We start from the raw sequence: 9,999 nt of genomic DNA, 5'->3' as shown, positions 1-9,999 counted from the left end.
AGGCATTAAATATTCTCCTTAGTAAATCCTATGTAGTTTGGTTATCATATTTCATGAACTATATCTTTCCCTATCTAATGATATGGCAGCCATTATTTACTGGGATATGGTTACTCACAGTCTTTATAGTCAAAATTGAAAGTATGGTTAGGTTGGCATCATCAGTGAAGTGAGACAGCTTCTATTTTAGAATGTCTTTCCGCTTGAGTTGATGAGCAGATTGAGTCTTTGCAAGAAAAAGGGGCCTGATTGATGGAAAAATCTTGTGTTGAATTCTCTAATGGCTTTTGTGTTTGATGTTTTATTTCCTCAAAAGTTATAATATATGAATATTATTTTGTATTTCTCTTTCAATCAATCAAACCCATCGAATCAGTGGTGCTTGTCTTCCCTAGCTGAGAATTGAGATACAGCATGAAGAGATTTTTATGATGTACATCACAAACTACCCATATAACCTTGTCAGTTCAATTTTTCATCCTCTTGTTTTCAGCGTTGTACATCTCTGGGAAACTCTCATCTTCTCAACATACCGCCATAGGCTACTGGTCTTGAGCAAAACACATCTGAAATTCAAACATAATGAAAATGAGAATTCACAAATGAGAACTGGTCACAGTCATCTTTGCATGTTAAGCAAATGGATTCTGCAGGTTCTGGAACATTGACCTTTATGATTTCAAAGAATGAAACAAAAATAGAAATGAGGACACTATTTCTACTAATTAATAACTTTGGAGTTATGTCTAGAAATTTCTGACCACATTAGTAGCTGGGTCAAATCAGTTATGAATTGGTGGTCTTTCCACAATGGGATCAATCAATAAATCAGTGGTATTTATTGAGTTCTTACTGTGTGCAAAGCACTTTAGCAAGTGCTTGGGAAAGTACAAAACAATCGAGTTGGAAGATAGAATTGTTACGCACAAGTAGCTTACAGTCTATACTGAAATAAATTACAGATAAAGAAAAACGAAAAGTAAGCATATGCCTAAGTACTGTAGGGCTGTGGTGAGTGTCAAAGTGCTTATGGGGCACCTAGACAAGTATATAGGTGATGCAGAAGGGGAAGGTCTATAGGGGAACTGAGGGCTTAGTCAAGGAAGACTTATTGGAGGAGATGTGATTTTTGGTGGGTTTTGAAGGTGAGGAAAGGGATGTGCTGTCAGATGTGAAGAAGGAGGGCGTCTCAGGCCAGAGGGAGGACATGAGTAAGGACAAGATACCTGGATATACTAGTTTGAGGTACAGAGAGTAGGTTAATGTCAGAGGAGTGAAGTGGGCAGATTGGGTTGTAGCAGGTGATCAGTGAGGTAAGGGAGAAGGGCGAGAGCTGATTGAGATTCTTAAAATCAATGGTAAGGAGTTATGTTTGACATAGAGGTGGATGGGCAAACAATGGAGGCTTCTGAGGAATGGAAAGATATGGACTAAATGGAAAGAGAAGGCAGGGAGAACAATATGGATGATCAGATAAAGTTATCAAGGTGGGATATAATTGCTTGGATCAGTATGGATAGCAGTTTGGATTGAGAAGAAGGGGTGAACTGTGATCATGTGAAGTTAGAACAAAAATGATTTGGTGACAGAGTGAATAAGCAGATTGAATGAGAGAGATGAGCTGAGGATAATGTCAAGGTTAAGGGTTTATGAGATAAGGAGAATGGTAGAATAAGTGGTGATCAGATGTTCTTTGCAAAGCTTTTGAGAAAATTAGTCTCTATTTAACAAAGATACCTGGGTTCATCTTGATGGCATGGGTATCTCCTCTTTGGCACATAATTTCATATTATTGAAATAGAGCTTTGGTGTAAGCTAAGGGAAAAATTTTTCCAATACTATTTTCTCTCCAAGAGATAACTTCATGAATAAAAATTAAAGAGCTCACAGTGGTAAATTAGATGTTTTGTCAAGAATTGTGAAATGCGTAATGCAGCAGTCTTCTAACACATTAAATAACTGATAAAAGGAAAATAATGGTATGGTTTTTAACAGGGGAGTGTCCTTGCTGATGCATTCATTCATTCAATAGTATTTATTGAGTGCTTACTATGTGCAGAGTACTGTACTAAGCACTTCGAATGTACAATTCAGCAATGGATAGAGACAATCCCTGCCCAGTAATGGGCTCACAGTCTAAACAGGGGAGATAAATAGCAAAGCAAAACAGAACAAAAAAAAAAGACAACATCATCAAGATAAGTACAATCATGGAGATATACACCTCATTAACAAAAATAAATAGGGTAATAATAATAATAATAATAATAATAATGTTGGTATTTGTTAAGCGCTTACTATGTGCCGAGCACTGTTCTAAGCGCTGGGGTAGACATAGGGGAATCAGGTTGTCCCACGTGGGGCTCACAGTCTTAATCCCCATTTTACAGATGAGGGAACTGAGGCACGGAGAAGTTAAGTGACTTGCCCACAGTCACACAGCCGACAAGTGGCAGAGCTGGGATTCGAACTCATGAGCCCTGACTCCAAAGCCCGCGCTCTTTCCACTGAGCCACGCTGCTTCTCGGGTAATACATAATACTTACAGATATGCACAGTGCTGAGGGGAGGGGAAGGGGGAAGAGCAGAGGATGGGGAGGGGAAGTGAAGGGGAGGAGGAGCAGAGGGAAAGGGGGGCTCAGTCTGGGAAGGCCTCCGGGAGCAAGTGAGCTCTCAGTATGGCTTTAAGGAGGGGAAGAGAGTTAGTTTGGCAGATGTGAGGAGGAAGGGCATTCCAGGACAGCGGTAGGACATGGGCCGGGGTCGACGGCAGGATAGACATGAACAGGGGACAGTGAGGAGGTGAGCGGCAGAGGAGCAGAATATACAGGGTGGGGAGTAGAAAGAGAGAAGGGAGGTGAGGTAGGAGGGGGCAAGGTGATGGAAAGCTTTGAAGCCAAGAGTGAGGAGTTTTTGTTTCATGCGAAGGTAGATAGGCAACCAATGAAGGTTTTGGGGGAGGGGAGTGACTTGCCCAGAGTGAATTGCCATGTAGGAAGATGATCCGGGTAGCAGAATGAAGAACAGACTGGAGTGGGAAGAGACAGGAGGAAGGGAGATCAGAGAGGAGGCTGACACAATAATCCAGTCAGGTTTACATGAGAGCTTGTACCAGCACGGTAGCAGTTTGGATGGAGAGGAAAGGGCAGAACTTGGAGATACTGTGAAGGTGAGACTGGCAGGTGTTGGTGATGGATTGGATGTGTGGGGTGAATGAGAGAGCAGAGTCAAGGATGACACCAAATTTGGGGGCCTGTGAGATGGGAAAGATGGTCGTGCCATCCATAGTGACAGGGAATTCAGCGAGAGGACAGGGTTTGGGAGGGAAGATAAGGAGCTCAGTTTGTATAAACACTAGCTTTGTCCTATCCTTGCTTTTTCTTTTCCTCTAGAATGTAAACTCATTGTGGTCAGGGAATGTGTCTGTTTATTGTTATATTGTACTCTCCCAAGCTCTGCACACAGTAAGCACTCAATAAATACAATTGAGGAAATTGAAAGAATAGCAGACCTAGAGAGTAAATTAATTTGGGGGGTGTGAAGGAAGGAGAATTTAACCATTCAACATTTGGTAGACTGCGTTAGAACATATTGATCGATTTTGAAGTGAAACCACATGGATTTGTATCAGCTATATGCAGTTCAAGGGGAAGAAGAATATTAATAATACCATGGTAACCCTGAGACTTTGAACCCAACTTGGACCCTTTCATGTTTTACAGTCACAAATGCCGTAGCTATACTTAGGAAGACCAGGTATATATCTCCATCTACCCTTCCAGGAGGAAAGAACTCTGCTGTACTGGAGGGACAATAAGGCAATAGCCATGACCCTGGACTCCCTTCCTCCTGTCAGCCTTGACCTTCCAGCCCTTTCAAAAATAGTTAAAGCATGTTTCAGTAAGCATGAGTAGGGTAAGGACCATGAAAATTTGAGGGGTAACCAAGTTCAGCTCAAGGGAATTAACTACTAGTGCTAGTGTCTTTGATTTTACTTGGATTTAGTTAGTTATATACTGTTAAATTCAGGCACAATATTTGAGTGAAGGCATAGAGCAACCACTTTCCCACTGCCTCTTGTTGGCAAAGATAAACAATTTGGGGATTTTATCTTATTTAAATCGCTCATGCTTGAAGAAAAAAGATTGGCATAAATTTAAGAATTTCTTAAGTTTAATTCTCTCTTCTTCCACAACTATCTGTGGTAATGCATTCCATATTTTTGCATCCCACCAAATGAGAATGTTTTATCCTTGATTTGCTTAGAACATTAAACCTTCAGGCTACAGTGGGTACCCCCTAAAAATCAGTCAATCAATTATTCAATGTTATTTAGTATGAGCCTAGTGTTTGCAAAATGCTGCATCTAACCACTTGGGAGAATACAATAGTATAAATAAATATGTTCCCTGCCCACAAGGGGTTGGCAGCCTATAAAGGGAGATAGATATTAAGATAAATTACTAATAGGAAAATGAAGAGTGTAAGGTTATATAGCATTCAAACTCCTTCTAATCTCCTCCATGATATTGTAAACATAATCATTTCCCCTCTCAGCTATCTCCTTTGACTTAGGCATCCCAAGTCTTTCAGTTATAAAGAATGCTTTATTATTTAAAACTGTCAAAGGTACTAGTAGAAGTGGGAGGAAAATGAAAAGGTGTTAGATTGTCTTGCAAATATCTTCTAGTCAAAAGCAATCCTACTTTAGATTGCAATTATATGTTTGTTTTTGTGGATCAAATCATAGATGAATATGAATGGCTACTGTTCTGTAATATTTCCAGATAAATTCTGGAGAAACAGAGGAACTCAGTAGGAATACTACAAACTACATGAGCAATGTTATGACACATTTTTTTTTTTGGTCAGGATTTTGGTCAGAATTTCATTTTAATTTTCTGTTTTAAAATCTATATTTTATCCTGGTAGTTTCAGTTCATACACTACTACTGATCAATGTAAATCAGAATCTTTATCACATCTTGAGAAACTGGAACACCAGTCAGTGAAATGGCAGATTTAATAAAATCTCTGTCTAGATTTGCACCATGAATTCCTAGAAAAAGTTGTCAAACTCAAAAGGAAACTGCAAAACTAATCCAAGTTCGTGTGCAGTACAATTTATTGGAAGGCAAACACTTTGGGGGCTATAAAAAGGGAATGGAGAGCAAACTCTAAATGGTAACAATTTGTGGTAAATGTCAAGGAATGTTATTCTGATAAATGTCATTGTAATAATTAGATGGAAATTGTTCTGAATATTACTCACTGTATAATCAGTTTTGATAGAGGGATCAAAGGAGTAAATTTTATGACCATACAATGAAGAGATTTGTCAGCAGCTCTACAATTCTGTATCATTACTTCCTACCCAATCTGTTCCTGGAGATTTCATTTTATTGTAAAATGTAACTACTGGGCTGAAACATTTACTCAGAATATCTCTACTTGAAAAACAGTGTGTTTTCCTTTTCAAACATTTTTGTGGGAAATTTGTCATATTTTAAAATGATTGACTGACTGAAAACAACAAATGTCAATAGAAAGCAACCCATTCATATAGTAGTAGTATTATTTATTGAGTGCCCATTTGGTACAGACAATTTAATATGCACCAAAATGCACAAAATAATTTCACTTGTGTTTCCTCATTAATATATACAGCATTTCTGCAACAGAAAGGACAGGTGTATTTTAATTTCTCAGCTGGGAAAACTGTAACATGGAAAAATTCACAGAGATGATGAGCTGGAATTCAGTTGTCTAAAAGTTCTATTTTAGAACTTTCTCATCTAAATTGTCCTAAATAATTTTGGAACAACTAAACATTCCTTCTTATTAACTAAAGGTTATGAGTTATCCTAATTTGGTATTTTTCTAAATCATATGCATTTTTAAAGAAAATTAAACTATGTAGAAATGAAAAAAAAAATCCCTGACCTCGCTTCTAATATTTACACCTTGAACAACCCATTAATGACTGTATAAGAGAATGAAGTCTCCATTTGAGTCAAGGTCAGGAAATATACCTTCTGTACTGTTAACAAAACAGAAACTGAAGAGGTATTTTTATAAATATTATCAAAACAGGAACCAAAGAGGTATTTTCAATGATGATGCTTTGTATTTATATAGTGTTTTCTATTTTCCAAAGTGCTTTCATGTGACACCTAATTTTTACCTCACAACATCTCTGTTAAGTAGGGAGAGGCAGGTATTTTCATTTCTATCATAGCAATGCCTGGAATCTTAAATAACTTGCCTAAGTTCACAGAACACACAAATGGTAGACTTGGGGTTAGAACACAGCTCTCCTGAATCCCAGATGCATGCTATTTCTGCCTTATGGTTTACTTCATTTTCTGAATGTATGTTGATAAGTGAGTGTGGGTATATTGCATGGTCTTTAGCTTTCATTTCTGAATACTTAAATGTATTATTCTTTGTCTTTTAAATCTTTTTCTAGAGCACCTGTGTTCAAAGAGTTGCCTTTGCCCCTGCTGGCTAGCTGCTTCTGTCAAGGAGCCTCTATGGACAGCAAAACCTTGGTTTCATTTCTTCACCTGGCTTCTTTTGCTAGCCATAGAAAGAGTAAACCTTCCTCCCCTCTCGCCCCGCTCCGGTCTATTCTTCACTCCGCTGCCCGGCTCATCTTCCTGCAGAAACGATCTGGGCATGTCACTCCCCTTCTTAAACAACTCCAGTGGTTGCCTATCCACCTCCGCTCCAAACAAAAACTCCTCACTCTAGGCTTCAAGGCTCTCCATCACCTTGCCCCTTCCTACCTCTCCTCCCTTCTCTCTTTCTACCGCCCACCCCGCACGCTCCGCTCCTCTGCTGCCCACCTCCTCACTGTCCCTCGGTCTCGCCTATCCCGCCGTCGACCCCTGGGTCACGTCCTCCCGCGGTCCTGGAACGCCCTCCCTCCTCACCTCCGCCAAACTGATTCTCTTTCCCCCTTCAAAACCCTACTTAAAAATCACCTCCTCCAAGAGGCGTTCCCAGACTGAGCTCCTCTTCCCCCTCTACACCCTCTGCCATCCCCCCTTTACCTCTCCACAGCTAAAGCCTCATTTTCCCCTTTTCCCTCTGCTCCTCCATCTCTCCCTTCCCATCCCCACAGCACTGTACTCGTCCACTCAACTGTATATATTTTCGTTACCCTATTTATTTTGTTAATGAATTGTACATTGCCTCGATTCTATTTAGTTGCCATTGTTTTTACGAGATGTTCTTCCCCTTGACGCTGTTTATTGCCATTGTTCTTGTCTGTCCGTCTCCCCCGATTAGACTGTAAGCCCGTCAAATGGCAGGGACTGTCTCTATCTGCTGCCGACTTGTTCATCCCAAGCGCTTAGTACAGTGCTCTGCACATAGTAAGCGCTCAATAAATACTATTGAATGAATGAATGAAAGAGTAAAGGCAGGGCTCTCCCAAGCTTCAGAGCATCATTTTCTTAGGGACGCTTCATTTACTGGATCAACTGCATAAGAAAATTCCATAATTGTTCAAGTTTATTTTAAAATTTGGAGGTATGGCATAGTGGATAGAAGTTGGGCCTGAGAGTCAGAAGATCATGGGTTCTAACTCCACCTCCACCATTTGCCTCCAGTTTGATCTTAGGCAAGTCACTTCACCTCTCTTTGCCTCAGTTCCCTCATCTCTAAAATGGAGATTGAGACTGTGAGCCAATTTGCTTGTATCCAACCTAGAACTTAGTACAGTGCCTGACACATAGTAATTGCTTAACAAATGTCACAATTATTATTATTATTATTATTATTATTATTATTAAATCAAACATAATGGTTTTCATTTTTTTTTTGGTGTTGGCTAATTGTACAGGGTCACTTTTTGAAGATTGATCTGGGGAGGTAAAATGCTTGAGACTGGACCTGGATAAAGAGAGGAAACTGCATTTAAGCATCATGTCTGAACTGTGAAGATTTCCACTTCAGCAGTTCTGAATTGATGTGGTTTCACTGCACTGTGGTTATATTCAAATCACTCCTAAACCTAATCATTCAGCTATTTTACAGAATCATAAATAAAGCTAGGAAGTGCAAGTTATTTTAAAGCATAGACAGGTCTGGAGGATATTTTGAAATATTTAGATCATATTTTTTCCCATAATGGGAAATGGTATATGGTTGTATCTATAGAGGGAACATACTATGGGGAAAAAGACCATTACCCTTTGAATTAAGGGGACATCCCCAAAGAACCAAAGAGGAATCTGAAGCAAGTTCAATATCCCTGTGATTTTTTTCTTGACTCCATATTTGCAGAAAGCAAGTTTCCATGCTGGAAAAGAGAATTAAGCTCCATAAATGTAAGTGTAAATATGTCGAAGGTCTGCTGATCTTCAACTTGCACCGTCTTGTCTATACATAGATAGATATATAGAATAGATAGATGGATAGAGATAGATAGATAGTGGCATTTCCTATTCAAAGAAGAAACCACAGGTGAAATTCATCTGTGTGTGTGTATGTGTGTGTGTTTGATAAAAACCATACAGGACTCACAATCCCAACCACATTAAGTTTTTTCCTTATAGTGTCATTATTTTTGATGTTCTTTCTTCAATACAGTAAAGAATTGTTACCTCTGCAGGTGTTTTAATCATTTTATCTTGCCTTATGCACTCATTCCCAACCTTCCTCACCTTAATTTGCTACCCTATGGGTACCAGAACTGTCTGATTAATACCTATATATAATTTTTCCCTGAACTTTTGCACACATTAGGTACATCATCCATACTACACTTTTATTACCACTAGTACATAACAATGATAATGTTGGTATTTGTTAAGTGCTTACTATGTGCCGAGCACTGTTCCAAGTGCTGGGGTAGATACAGGGTAATTAGGTTGTCCCACGTGAGGCTCACAGTCTTAATCCCCATTTTACAGATGAGGTAATTTAGGCACTGAGAAGTTAAGTGGACTTGCCCAAAGTCACACAGCTGACAGGTGGCGGAGCTGGGACTAGAACCCATGACCTCTGACTCCTAAGCCCATGCTCTTTCCACTGAGCCACACTGCTTCTCTAACTGTTTTCTGTTTATGTTTATGAGTGTTTAAAGAGACAGAGATTGTTAGGGTATACAATTGTTTTAGATTGATTCAATCTCAGAACTCTTCACAGTTAATTTGAATTCCATCATGTTTCATACCACTGTACTTACACTCTTAAAAAAGAGAAGGGACTATTTAGTTCAGAAAGTCACATTTTCTGGCTTTAAAACCTATTTTCTTATCTTTGGATAAATTGTGGACACATTCATTTTTATGTGGCGACAAGTCATGTTGCAATTGCCTTTTGCAATAATATGATTTAAAAAATTGATTATTAAGAAACTTGTAAGGCTTTACCTTAAATAGTAAAGCATTTTCTATTTGAAACCATTTATAGAAGTATAGGCACTGTAATGTCCCTTTATCTAAACAATAAAGCAAATGCCTGTTTACACTGAAAAAGTTTCCTTTCCTATTTAAATTCTTATATTTCCCCAAGAAGCCGTCAAACTGATAACAGTAGATAATTTGTTTTGTTCAGTGAATTCCTGATTATTGTGCAAGAAAAAGTTCTCTCACCTTTCAATCAAAGATTTGTCTTCCTTCACTGCTTTACTTTGCTCTGTCTAGCCAAACTTTATGATTTGTAGACACAGCATTTCTTTCTTGGAATTGGTGGAACCTCAGTTTACGCAAGACTGTATTAATTTGATATAAAGCCCAATTTTTCTGTTTTTTGCAGTCAGTTGAGATTTAAGGTTTTTTGTTTTCTTTTTCCCTTCTTTTTCCCAGCCTACATCCCTACAGGAAGTAAAATAAAAGAAGTGAATCTAGATGAAAATGAAAATTTAGGAGTGTCATCGATGAAATGGATTTTTGTTTGGAGAGAAGATCATTTTGATTTTTTTTCTGAAAACTGTTGAGACTTAATCTCTCCCTGAGTAGAGAGAATAGAAACTTTCATACATTCATG

The 9,999-nt window shown here is 38.7% G+C and overlaps 1 long non-coding RNA gene across 4 annotated transcripts in view; it reads right to left on the bottom strand.

Annotated features, from left to right (window-relative positions):
* Positions 1 to 276: 276 nt before the first annotated feature.
* The window catches only part of LOC103168902, a 49,193-nt gene continuing 39,470 nt past the window's right edge, over positions 277 to 9,999 (bottom strand). For 2 of the 4 annotated variants that reach the window (XR_003758775.2, XR_485561.3), the window contains exons 4-5: positions 9,606 to 9,827; positions 277 to 566 (exon numbers count right to left, since the gene is read on the bottom strand). This is a non-coding gene — a long non-coding RNA (uncharacterized LOC103168902). The remainder of the gene's footprint in view (positions 567 to 9,605; positions 9,828 to 9,999) is intronic. The other 2 variants (XR_001604252.3, XR_003758774.2) reach the window with 1 other exon arrangement.

The sequence above is a fragment of the Ornithorhynchus anatinus genome, chromosome 4 (genome assembly GCF_004115215.2).
Source record: "Ornithorhynchus anatinus isolate Pmale09 chromosome 4, mOrnAna1.pri.v4, whole genome shotgun sequence".
NCBI classification, from domain to species: Eukaryota; Metazoa; Chordata; class Mammalia; order Monotremata; family Ornithorhynchidae; genus Ornithorhynchus; species Ornithorhynchus anatinus.
The sequence above is the reverse complement of the archived record's forward strand: the minus strand, read 5'-3'. Positions and strand labels throughout refer to the sequence as shown.